Source organism: Cynara cardunculus, assembly GCF_001531365.2.
Source record: "Cynara cardunculus var. scolymus isolate 2C chromosome LG 12, CcrdV1, whole genome shotgun sequence".
Classification (NCBI taxonomy): Eukaryota; Viridiplantae; Streptophyta; class Magnoliopsida; order Asterales; family Asteraceae; genus Cynara; species Cynara cardunculus.
Window position 1 is genome coordinate 37304541 of NC_037539.1, and position 13039 is coordinate 37317579.

Here is a 13039-nt window from a genome sequence, read left to right on the forward strand (position 1 = left end):
CATTACGTTCTTCATCACTTTAACCCAACACCCAATAAGACGATCAAGAACCTATCGAGATCAAGCGAAAATCTATTGAGATAGATCGAGAACCCATAGAGACCGATCGAGAAAGGTCGAGAATCCATTCATTAATTTGGTATGTGTTTACGTGTGTTAAAGCATAACCTACAACCTTCATTTTTTATCTAGAATCTATCAATCGATTTATTATTTGTTTATGTGTGTAAAACCATAGGCTACCACTTTCAGCGTTTATCGAGATGGATCGAGAATCCATTGAGACCAATCAAAAACACATCGAGATCGATCCACAACCTATTGGGACCGATCGACACCAACTAAAACCAATCAAGGCTAATCAAAAACCCATCCATTGACTTGGTGTGTGGTTATGTGTTAAAATCATAACATAACACCTTCATTTTCAATCGAGACCGATTGAAAACCTATTGATTAGCTTATTGTGCGTTGTTTGTGTATAACCATAACCTACCACTTTTAACTTTTATCGAGATGCATCAGGAAATCTATCGAGACGAGTTGGGAACTCATCTAGATCAATCGAGAACCCAATAAAGAAAAAGAAAGAAAAACTAAAGTATGTAGAGTTGAAATTGTAGTATACTCATGATGAATATTATGATGGAAATTAATATTTATGATAAATATCATACTAATATAAATATTAGAGAGTTATTGTATATACGTGATCATACATAAATATTCATGATGAATGTTACATAGAAAATGTATATTCATGATGAATATCATACTGATGTATGAATGCTGAAAAGTTCTTATATACACGTGAACATATATAAATATTCATAATAAATAGTATGTATCATATTGATGTATACATAGTAAAGAGTTATTGTATACACGTGAACATATATATTCATGATGAATGTTATAAAGAAAACATATATTCATGATGAATACTATATATGCTCATGATGAATGTTATAATGAAAATGTATATTGATGATGAATGATATAGTGATGTATCAATACTGAAGATTTGTTAAATACACGTGAATAAGTATCTTATGGAACAAGTCTATAAAATTTGTTTATACGACACATTTTAAAAATATCCTATAAAAGGGCTATTAGGACATTTTGTTTCAGAAGTCTCCTAAGTATTTTGTTAATACAGCTAAAAATGTCATATAAACTTATTATAGCAGTTTCAGATAAGACATAAATGTTTGGTCCAATAAACTTAAGTCACATAAAATAATCTATTAAGACAAATAAAAGAACACTTTTTAAATTCTATAAACTTTAACTTTTTTGTAATGTATTATATATATTATGAGTTTTATTAAAGCATAAAGAACAATTTACAACATCTCCTAATTAAATTATACCAAAAAACTTCAATAAAATAAAAACCAAAGATAAGATACATTATTATTGTTTTTGCTTCTTTGGTTGAGTTTTTCTTCTAGGCTAGAGATTGACCAAAATGGCCCGGCCCGGCCCGGGACCAGTAAGGACCGATTTAGTCCCTGCCCGGTCTGGGACTGGTTCTAAGGACGGGTTACAAAACATGGAGATCAGGTCATGGGTTTTCGGTCTGGACTGCGACCGGTTACGAAAAGAAAATCAAGGACCAGGACTGATATTTGATCATCTCTATTCTAGGCTCACTCTATGACAAGTTGCGACTGTAGATTTCGTTTACAACCCTGAAGTAAATCTGTCAGTGACCACAAATGTTTATAGATGACGGAATTTCTGACATAGTACTACGCTACTACCAAAGAACATAATGCTAAAAAGCCGCTATAAAAAAATAGGCATATTAGGACGGCCAATGTATATTTAATGAAATCTTTAAGTTTATTTAACCATAACTATGCATTTTATAAAAATGTAATACAGTAAGTAGTTAACACGAAGTTAGAAAATCTAATAAGTTATATATTCTTTAAAAAAAACAAGTTGATGAAATACAACAATGTAAATAAAACGTCACATTAACCTTTTTACAAGACAGTTTTTTAAAAATGTTTTTAAAATCGTATTAAAATCCTTTTTTCTAAAAGAACTTCACATTTATCTTCATGCCTTTACAAGCCTTTTTCAAAACAATTGACAATATGATCTACAAGAATTTAGACTCAACATATGTCTCACTATTGTACCATTTAGAGTCTTGGAGATTTATGTATATGTCTATTTGCTTCATGTATGTATGTATGTATGTATGCATGTATGTATGTATGTATGTATGCATGCATGTATGTATGGGTAGCTAGTGTAGATGTATGTTTGTATGTATCTAGGTGTGGTTGGTATATATAATATGAATGCATACACTATATATACTTCTGTAAACACTATACATATGCACTATAGATGTAGATGATCATGATACATATACATTGTACATTCATATATATGAGTTTCTATACAATACATATACATAATATATTATAAAAAAACCTATATAACCCAATAATACAATATATATATATATATATATATATTTGAAAAAATGACAAAACTAACCACTTTATACAACCCTCTTCCATAAAATAACCATTTTTTAGGGGATTTACAAAACTAACCACACCCCCGGGGGCGATCCGTACATTTCAGGGGCGATCTGCCCTTTTTCTTAGGAAATTTTTTTTTAACTTTTTTTGGTCTTCTTGGGGCGAGCCACGTCATCGGATCGCCCCCAGGGGTGATCCAGGCTTTAAGTATTTTTTTTTCTTTTTTTGTAATACCAATTTCACTATAAATACCAACCTCCTATTTCATAATTTTTCACACATTCCCTTTTATTTCTCTTCTCATATATTATACTCTCACAACCCTTAACCCATTAAACACAATAAACCATTACAAAACATGAAATCACGTCAAAGTGATGATGTTTGTATGTATCTTCGAAGTGGCGGTAATATATATATATATATATATATATATATATATATATAGAGAGAGAGAGAGAGAGAGAGATGCATTATGTAAAAAAAAGCGATATAAACGGTACAAAAATTGAAACTTCGTATTTTATACGTATATATGCGTACGGGTTTTAACACGTACACATATTTACGTATATTCACGTACGTTTTACGTACGTATTTTTAACGTATATAAGTGTACGGGTTAAAATCCGTACGCATATTTACGTATCTTCACGTACGTTTTACGTACGTATTTTATACGTATATATGTGTACGTGTTAAAACCCGTATGCATATTTACGTATTTTCACGTATGTATGTACGTATATATGTGTACGTATGTATATACATATATATATATATATACCTACTTACATTTACGTAAAAAAAAAGCTATATAAATTGCGGTAACGTGTATATATATATATATGCATAATGTAGAAAAAACGATATAAATTGCGGTAACGTATGTATATATATATATATATATATATATATATATATACTATCTTATTAAACAAATTTAGCAAAAGTCTTAAAGTCTTAAAATTCTAAATGACCAAGATACCCTTTGTCACTTTTTCACTTTTTCACCCCCTCCTCTCCTCACATACACTCACCCTCTCACATACACTCTACACTCTACACTCTACACTCACCCCTCTAACATTGAATCATTTTTTTAAATTATAATTTTAAATTTACACTTTATTCCTTTATAATTAGCTAATTAATTTACTTTATGTCATTTACTTTTAAATGTTTCATTTTAAACTTTTATTTAATTAACATAAATAATTGTATATCAATTAAAACATGTTTAAAAAATACATTTTTATTTTAACAAGTTACACCATTATAATCGTCTCGTTAATACCTTCGAAATGAGTCCAATATTGAATAGATTTGAATTAATTATATTATTATATATTATATATTGTGAAAAAATATTTTTAATATTTACGATTGATACTTTTATAGTTATTTATTTATATATATACTATATATTTTGAGGTTAGGCTGTCCAAATTGCATTGTATAATATGTTTTTGGGTTTTTTTGATATATATATATATATATATATATATACATGTATTAATTCAATCTTAATCTGAGTTTCTGGACAAGAAAGAGGGTAAACAGTTGAAATTTCATTCTAAAACCCATTTTTTTGTCTTTTTATGGCTTTATAATCTGTCAAATTTGTAGTTTTTCTTTATTGGTTTTGAGTGTTTATCTTAAAACTCAAGTTTCTTGGTTCTTTKCTCTTGGTGTAAATCGAAYAYATTTGTGGAGTCGTTTAAATATGTTGGATTTTAAATATATTGAATTTTAAACTACATACAATTTTTTTCATCGACAGTCTATAATTGGAACCATAACTCTTATTTATTTAAATTGTATTAATATTTAAAGACCAAGTGTAACCTATATCATCATTAAATTTTATCTTATAAAACCAATGGAACTTCAAAATCGTTAAAATTCATGGCTCCCGCCGCATTGCGCGGGTACACAACTAGTATATATAGATGCATAACGTTAAAAAAAACGATATAAATTGCGGTAACATATATATATATATATATATAAAGAGAGAGAGAGAGAGAGAGAGAGAAAGAGATGCATTACGTTAAAAAAAGCGATATAAATGGTACAAAAATTAAAACTTCGTATTTTAACGTATATATGTGTACGGGTTTTAACACGTACACATATTTACGTACGTTTTACGTACATATTTTTAACGTATATATGCGTACGGGCTTTAACCGCCACTTCGAAGATACACACAAACATCATCATTTTAACGTGATTTCATGTTTTGTGATGGTTGATTGTGTTTAATTGGTTAAAGTTTGTGAGAGTAGAATATATGAGAAGAGAAATGAAAGAGAATGTGTGAAAAAATATGAAATAGAAGGTTGGTGTATATAGTGAAATTGGTATTACAAAGAAAAAAAAATATGTTAAGCTTGGATCGCCCCAATGACGTGGCTCGCCCCAAGTGCAAAAAAAGAAATTTTTAATTTTTTTTCCTAAGAAAAAGGCCGGATCGCCCCCCCACTAGTACAGATCACCCCCGAGGGCGATCCGTGTGGTTAGTTTTGTAAAACCCCTAAAAACTGATTATTTTATGTAAGAAGATTGTATAAAGTGGTTAGTTTTGTCATTTTCCTTATATATTTGCATAATGTATACGTATACATGATCTATATAACGTGATTACATGACTACATCATAAGTGGGACCCTTAAAGGAAAAAATTAACTGTTTTCCATGCCAATAAATGAAACTTAGGTGTCATTAATTTTTAATAATTAATTCTTTAAAAAAATTTAAATGAAAAAAATAATTAAATGATTTATTTTGAATAAATAAACCACTGAATTTTTTAAAATTGGTGAAGTTACCTACATTCTTTAATTTGTAATCAGTTAGCTTTGAAGATCCTAAAAGAACATCAATCAATTTTACATTTTTCAAACCTTTCGTTATTCAAATCCCTCGCACCCAATGATATCGCTCCCCTTCGTTACCTCTCGCTACCCCCATCGTGTATGTTCTTCATATTGTTTGTCCCGGTGGTTGGCCCTGCTATTGACCTCCCTCATGTTGATATGTTGTTTTGTTTTTCGATTTCTTTTACAACAATTTAATGAAGTATGCATACACATATCAAAAAAGAGGGGGAATCAAAAGATAAAAAAACTGATCAAAAAGAGGGAGATTGATAGCGGTGGTCAACGACGGTGATAGGTAGTGATAGAGAGCTGACAACGAAGGCTGGCGAGGAAGAGCGATGTCGTTGGGTACGAGGGGTCCATATGACGTAAGGTTTAGGAAATAAAAAACCGATTCGTGTTTTTTTTTTTTACTTTAAAATCTTCATAGCCAGTTATATCAAATTTAGTTTGCTTAGGAAGTCCTTACGAAAATATACAAGTTTCTTTTTTGCTCGCTTTAAATTTCATTTCATATTAGGTTGTATAATAAGTCTTGTATATTGGGTGAACGACGTAGAAAATTACAGAAAATTATTTCTCTAAACTTAATTTGTCATGGTATCAGTGCCTATCGGTTAAGATCCTGGGGTTTTTTCCCTGTCATAGCCCCACCTGTTGTGTTCTTCCTCATCGATCGTTTGGTTGTTGACTGTCTAGTGAGCAGTCGTCAGCACTAGCTCAGTATCTCCCTCGCTTGTTCTATAACATACGTGTAGGAGTCTGATGCTTCTTCTATTATTTTCTTTGGCACACACAACCATGTCATTACCCAAATTGTGGGTAAAAATGTCATTTTAAGATTAATGAAAATGGGATTAAAAGATGGAGATGAGGGTGGTGGTCCAAAACAGCAAAAAGAGAAAAAGTGTAGAGAAAAGGCTTGGGCATGTGGCCCAATTCCATTAATTGATTTGAGTTTGACTCCATAAAATTACAAAATCAATATAATTAATTAATTATTAATTATACATGCACTTATCCAATGTTTATCATGATTTGGACATTAACATGTGCAAATGCATCATTTTCAAAAGTAAACTTCTCTTTCAATTCCAATATTAAATGGCATATATATATATATATACACATACATGCCCTTATCCATTCGTAAATTATACATGCACTTATCCATTAATTAAGTGTGAATAAAATGTCATAAAGAGAGAGGGGGTGAGTTATTATGTAATCTTTTACATTTGTACAACCAATACAACTCAATTTCAACCGTTCATTTAATTTGATTAATATGTGATTTCATAAAAGTTTTGATTATTTCCTAATATAAAGTATTGATCATAATTAATAAACTTTAATCATCTTCCATAAATATTCAAATCATAATAAATGAACTCTTATCATTTCCAAAATATCTCAATTGATTGGGTTGCATTGGTTGTACAAATAGACATGGTTGCATTTGAAATATACCATATATATAGGGGGGGGTGTATATATATATAGGAGCAATCAAATGCAAAACACTCAATTTGTACAAACCGTGCAAACCACCCTCATCCGTCGATTTCATTGTTTAATCTTATGAAAAATTTCATGAAATTGTTTAATCTTGTAAAATTGTTTCATATAATATATTTTTTAATAAAGTTGTTTCATATATAGTTATGAAATTGTTTCATATAATATTTAATGAAATTTTAATGTAACTGTTTCATCTATTTCTCTAAAATTAAAATAATRAAGATGATAATATCCATGATTAACACCCTCCACAATAAAAATGATTAATCAACCTCTCATAATTACAAAAAAAAATGAACAAAATGAAAAATTATGATTGGTTGAATGAGGTTTGCACGATTTGTACAAATTGGATGATTTGTATTTGATTGCTTATATATATATATATATATATATATATATAGAGAGAGAGAGAGAGAGAGAGAGGTTGGTTATTATACAACCCTTGACATTTGTGCAACCAATACAACCCAATCTCAACTGTCCATTTCATTTTATGAATATGTGATTTTATAGAAGTTTTGATTGTTTCCTAATATAAAGTATTAATCATAATTAATGAACTCTATTCATATTCCATAAATATTCAAATCATAATAAATGAACTCTCATCATTTCTATAAATATATCAATTAATTGGGTTGCAAGGGTTGTACAAATACACAAAGTTGTAAAAGAAATTTACCATATATATATATATATATATATATATATATATATATATATATATATATATATATTAATGGAGAATAAAGAAGGAATAGGAGAATTGATGTTTGGGCTTAAATGCAAAACAATGGAGCTAAACCCATTTGGTGTTTTAAGCCTGAAAAATGGAAATGATCAAGCCATTTTTAAAGCCCTCCTAACCATGTAAACATTGATTTTGATTTTTTAATGTTAAAATAACATTTAGGGTTGTTTATTAAACACATATTTTAGTAAGCATTTACCGATTCAATTACCTTATCGGGTAAACATAACAATGATTCAGAATCTTACCCTACTCATACAAATTTACATTTTACTTATTATCAAGTATCAAATGCCATCATCAAATAGGGTGAGATTCTTAAGTCATCGATAATTTTTTGATGACCCTCCAATTAGTTCTCTAAATTCTTAGCATTTGTACTTTGATATCTTTTGGTTCTTTTACTTGTAAAAATCTTGCTATGTACTTAATTAGTTCGGCGAACCGAAGACTAGCCAATACCTCAAAAAGTGGATCAAGATCCACTATCCAACTTGCACACCAAGCTTCCTTTAGCCGATACTTATTGATCCGATAGTCTCCTTGACTATCGATTGGTCAATATAAAGATACATCTGCAACAACCTTTTCTGACCAAATTTCCCCAACCTTTTACTTGACATATTAGTGTTGATTATGTGTAACTGTATTCAACCCCCTTCCTTCTACAATTACTTGTTAGAGTTTGTCATCTCATTCGGGACTAATATATTATTAGATACGTTAATAAATATTAAATAAAAACTAGACGAAAATCGTGTGAGAATAACAGTTAAGTTGAGAAGGTAAGTAAGGATCTGAACCTTTGATCACTTTAAATCTCACCCCACCCTCATCCCATGAATCGCGTTTGATACGGTGATTGATCTGATGCATCTTATTAGCGTTGATTTTCAAATAAGATTGATTCAACGGTGGAGATCTCTTCTTGTCCTTCTCAACATAACTTCAATTCTCACTGAAACCTAACCGTAAACATTATTATTAGTTAGTTAATTTATCTTTTTCAAATATAATAAACATAATTTGAAAAGGGAATTAGGTGAATAACATCACTTACTCATTCATTACCTTTTCCACTTAATGGAGACATAAAACAAAAGCACCAATTTGAAGGTGATAATATTAATTAAGTTAAAGGTACACAATAATCTCAAAATACTAATTCAAACATCATCAATGCCTTAATTTTCTCCAACTTAATTATTTTGTATTCAATAATTCTTCTCTAATCTCAAATCATTTATTTAGGGGCCGTTTACTAAACACTTACCCGATAAGTACTTACCGGGTAATTTTCCTCACCGGATGAACATAACAAGGGCCAAGAATCTTACCCGGTAAGAGCGATGATAAGGATGGAGAGTCTTACCCGGTAAGTGAAGGTGATGACTCTTACAAGGGTAAGCTTACCAGGTAAATTGTTGTATAGGATACGTTTTGATGTACTACAATCTTATCCAATAAAATAAATTATAGTGTTGACTCCTAACATTAAGCACTTACCGGGTAAGCATTTAGGTAAATGACCCCTTAGATTAAAATGCTTTTTAATTGTATATCTCTTTGAGAATAGAGTTCAAAATTCTTGGAGCGTTATCATTCTGTTCTGAGTACGTTTTTATATACATGTAGTACTCAACAAAGCACAATAGCTCTTTGATACCTGATAAATCGTAAAAAAAAATCTTACATTTAGATCTCGAATAAACATCTTCGAAAAAATCATGTTCGTCTGATTTACGAGACAAAAGTTATGACCTCACAAAAATGTTACCACGTACATACACGAGTCTAACACGAAAAAATATGATAACACCTCAATACATGCTCGATAAATCACCAAATGTTTGTAGCATGCATATCTCAAAAAATACACATCTTATAAAAATGATTAGTGAAAAGTTACGACGTCATGAAAATGTTACTACATGCATACACGAGTTCTCAATTAACGGACTAAAACTATCGGCATGTGATAACTAGTCGACTCTTTAAAAAAGCAAAACCCATAATAATGTCTATGAAAAAGAAATTAGTAGGGAAAACGAAAGGGAAATTAATTAAAATAGTCATTTTTGGGTTGTAGTTTTATTTTATAGTCATTTCTCTCCATAAATCACCAAAATGTCACTCAGTCCACAAGTGACAGGTTTATAATTTACGGAGGTGTCAAAGTGTAAAAAAAAAGAAGTTTTTGAATGTAAATTAGGTATAGGTTACCACAAATGTGTTTTTTCAAATTTACATATTTGGTCCCCATAATCACGGACCTGGTTCAAAAACTTCTTTTTCTTTTACATTTTGACCTCTCCATAAATTACAGACCTGTCACTTACAAACCAAATGAAAATTTTGTAATTTCTAAGGAAAAATAACTAAGAGGTAAAACCATGTGATCAAAATGACTATTTTCCACACCCAAATTGGTCTCCTTACCATTTTTCTTCCAGGTTTACTCAAATGTCACTACTTTCGCAATATCCAGGTCCACAAAATCACAGACCTAGCTAAAAGGCAAAAGAAATTTTCAAATTCAACACAGATTTGCAATTTTGACAACCAAGTTCGCAATTGCGGCGGTAAACTAGTTGAATTTGATATTTTTTTTCGTCTTTTAGCTAATATTATAGACCTAGCTAATATTGCAGACCTGGATATGGAAATAGTGATATTTAGGTGCCGTTTACCAAACGATTATCCGGATAAACACTTATCAAGTCACTTTACTGTACCGGATGAATATGACAAGAAACTAAAAATCTTACCCGGTAAGAGTGAAGACAAGAATCGAGAGTCTTACCCGGTAAGTGGGGACGAGGGCTCTTACCATGGTTAGCGCTTACCGGGATAAATTATTGCATACGATACGTTTTAGTGAATAAAATCTTACCCGGTAAGTAAACGATAATGTTGAATTTCACTGATAAGTGCTTACCAGGTAAGTGTTTAGATAAACGACCCCTTAATTAAACTCAAAAGAAAAATAATTACGAGATCAATTTAAATATAAGAAATATTCATTTGAGTCAATTTTCATTTAATTAATTTCTTCAAAACAAAATTTGTTTATCAAACACAATCCATTCCAACCCCACCCACTTTCCATATTAATTTCCACAATCCCTTGAGTTCCATATTAAGCCACACCAAACGTAGGACAAATGTGTTCTGTTCTGTCCTGTCTCATCTTGTCCAGCACACCAAACACACCAAACACACCCTCAAGGGACAAGACCACGGTGACGTCATCAATAGCAACCGTACTTGCCCAAACTTTATATTTCCCAATTTCTATATTACCGACATGTAATTTTTCTTAAAATTATAACGAATAATTAATATCGAGTGTTGTTATATATACCTTTTGTGAATAAAATTTGAACGTCGAAAAAATTCGACAAGACATGTTTATATGGATGCATGTCACCGTCGAAATAATAGGAAGTAGGTGCAAATAGCAAGTACATGGTACATTAATAATTACGAGACTCTTTGTTATCTTGTAAACTCAAAGTTCCTGTGTTTTGATTTTGTTGGATATCATCAATATTTGTTACGGGTCCATTAATTGAATATAAGAAAAAGGTTTATTCAGTTTACAGATATGTAGTGTTAACTCAGATATTTTGACATATACCATGGTAATAGACCAGTTAAGTTTTCACTCGAAGACCCTTGTTCTCTGCTTTGATTACAATACTTTGTGATTGACAGACAGATAGTTTGATTCATGGGTCGGGGGAAAAAACGAATCATATCTAACGACATATACTTGTACATGAGATTGTAATTTTCTTTTTTATAAATAAGATAAACTTAATAAAAATGATGTTGGAGGTTACTGTATAAATGTTAAATAACAGTAAACATTTATTGCAAAAGATGTTTAGCACATTTCCACTAATGGTAGAGTGACGACTGATCAATTATTACTCAAAAGCCATCATCAAGAATACAATGATACAAAAAGCATAGCTTTAAGCACACTCGAGACAATGCATGATGTCCTGTCAAAATCGATCAAACTTTTACAAATTATTTTAACACTCCCACACAGAATATCATTGCATATAAGGATTGCAACTCAGATATGCAATCAAATAACATATCTTTTTAACTATGCACCACGTATAACAATAACAGTGTTTACTCGAACACGATAGTGATAATGTGTTGAATCAGCAACAATCAATAAGTAAGTATCTTTTATATAGGAAACCAGATTTGGGTATGTGGACACATGAATGAATAGCTTTATCCCTGATCATAACAATATATAATTCATAATCTTCCATATATTATTTTTAGGGAAAAGTCTAAAAAAACTCAATAAATTCTAGTGTTTGGAATGATTAAGTACTTGAATAAATTTTTGGAACAAATAAGTTTTTGGACATTTTAAAACATGTTAAATAACTTTTTAATTTTCTAAAACATGTTAGATACATTTTTATGACCTATAAAACTTATTAATGTGGTAAAATAATGGAAAAAAAAAACTGGAAAAAAAAAACCAATGGACTTTTATATTTTGAGCAATTAAATTCATTATTTTTAAACCAAAAAAGCTTACATATATAAAATGAAACAAATATAACAAAAAATACTTACATTTAAAAAAGATTATTGATGAAGTTTATTTTAATAAAAAATATTATATCAGTGATTTTTCAAATTAAAAAAAAAAAGAATTTAATGATGATTATTAATTATACTTATTTTGAATTAAAATAAAATATATTCATATATGATTTCTCGAATTAAAAAATATAAAAAATATTTAAAAATATTACTGATGAAATTTATTTTAATTAAAAATAAAATTATATTTTATTTTTCATCAAAAAAATTTCTTCAGTAATCTTTTTTTAATTTGAAAAATCACATACGAGATATATTTTATTTTTAATTAAAATAAATTTAATCAGTAATCTTTCTTAAATATATTTTTTTAGTTTGAAAAATCACTGATAAAATATATTTTATTTTAATTAAAATAAATTAATCAGTAATTTTTTATAAATTCCATTTTATTTTTTTATTTGAAAAATCACTGATAAAATATATTTTATTTTTAATTAAAATAGATTTTATCAAAAATATTTTTGAAATATAAGTATTTTTTTTATAAATGTAAATACATTTTTGTTATTTTTGTTCCATTTTATAGATCTAGGTATTCTTTTGGTTCAAAAAATATTTAGAGACCTAATCTTTCAAAATATAAATGTCAATTAGCTTTTTTCAGACTTTTTCTATTATTTTACCACATTAACTAATTGTATAGGTCATAAGAATGTATCTAACATATTTTAGAAAATCCAATGGGTTATTTAACATGTTTTGCAATGTCCAATGACTTATTT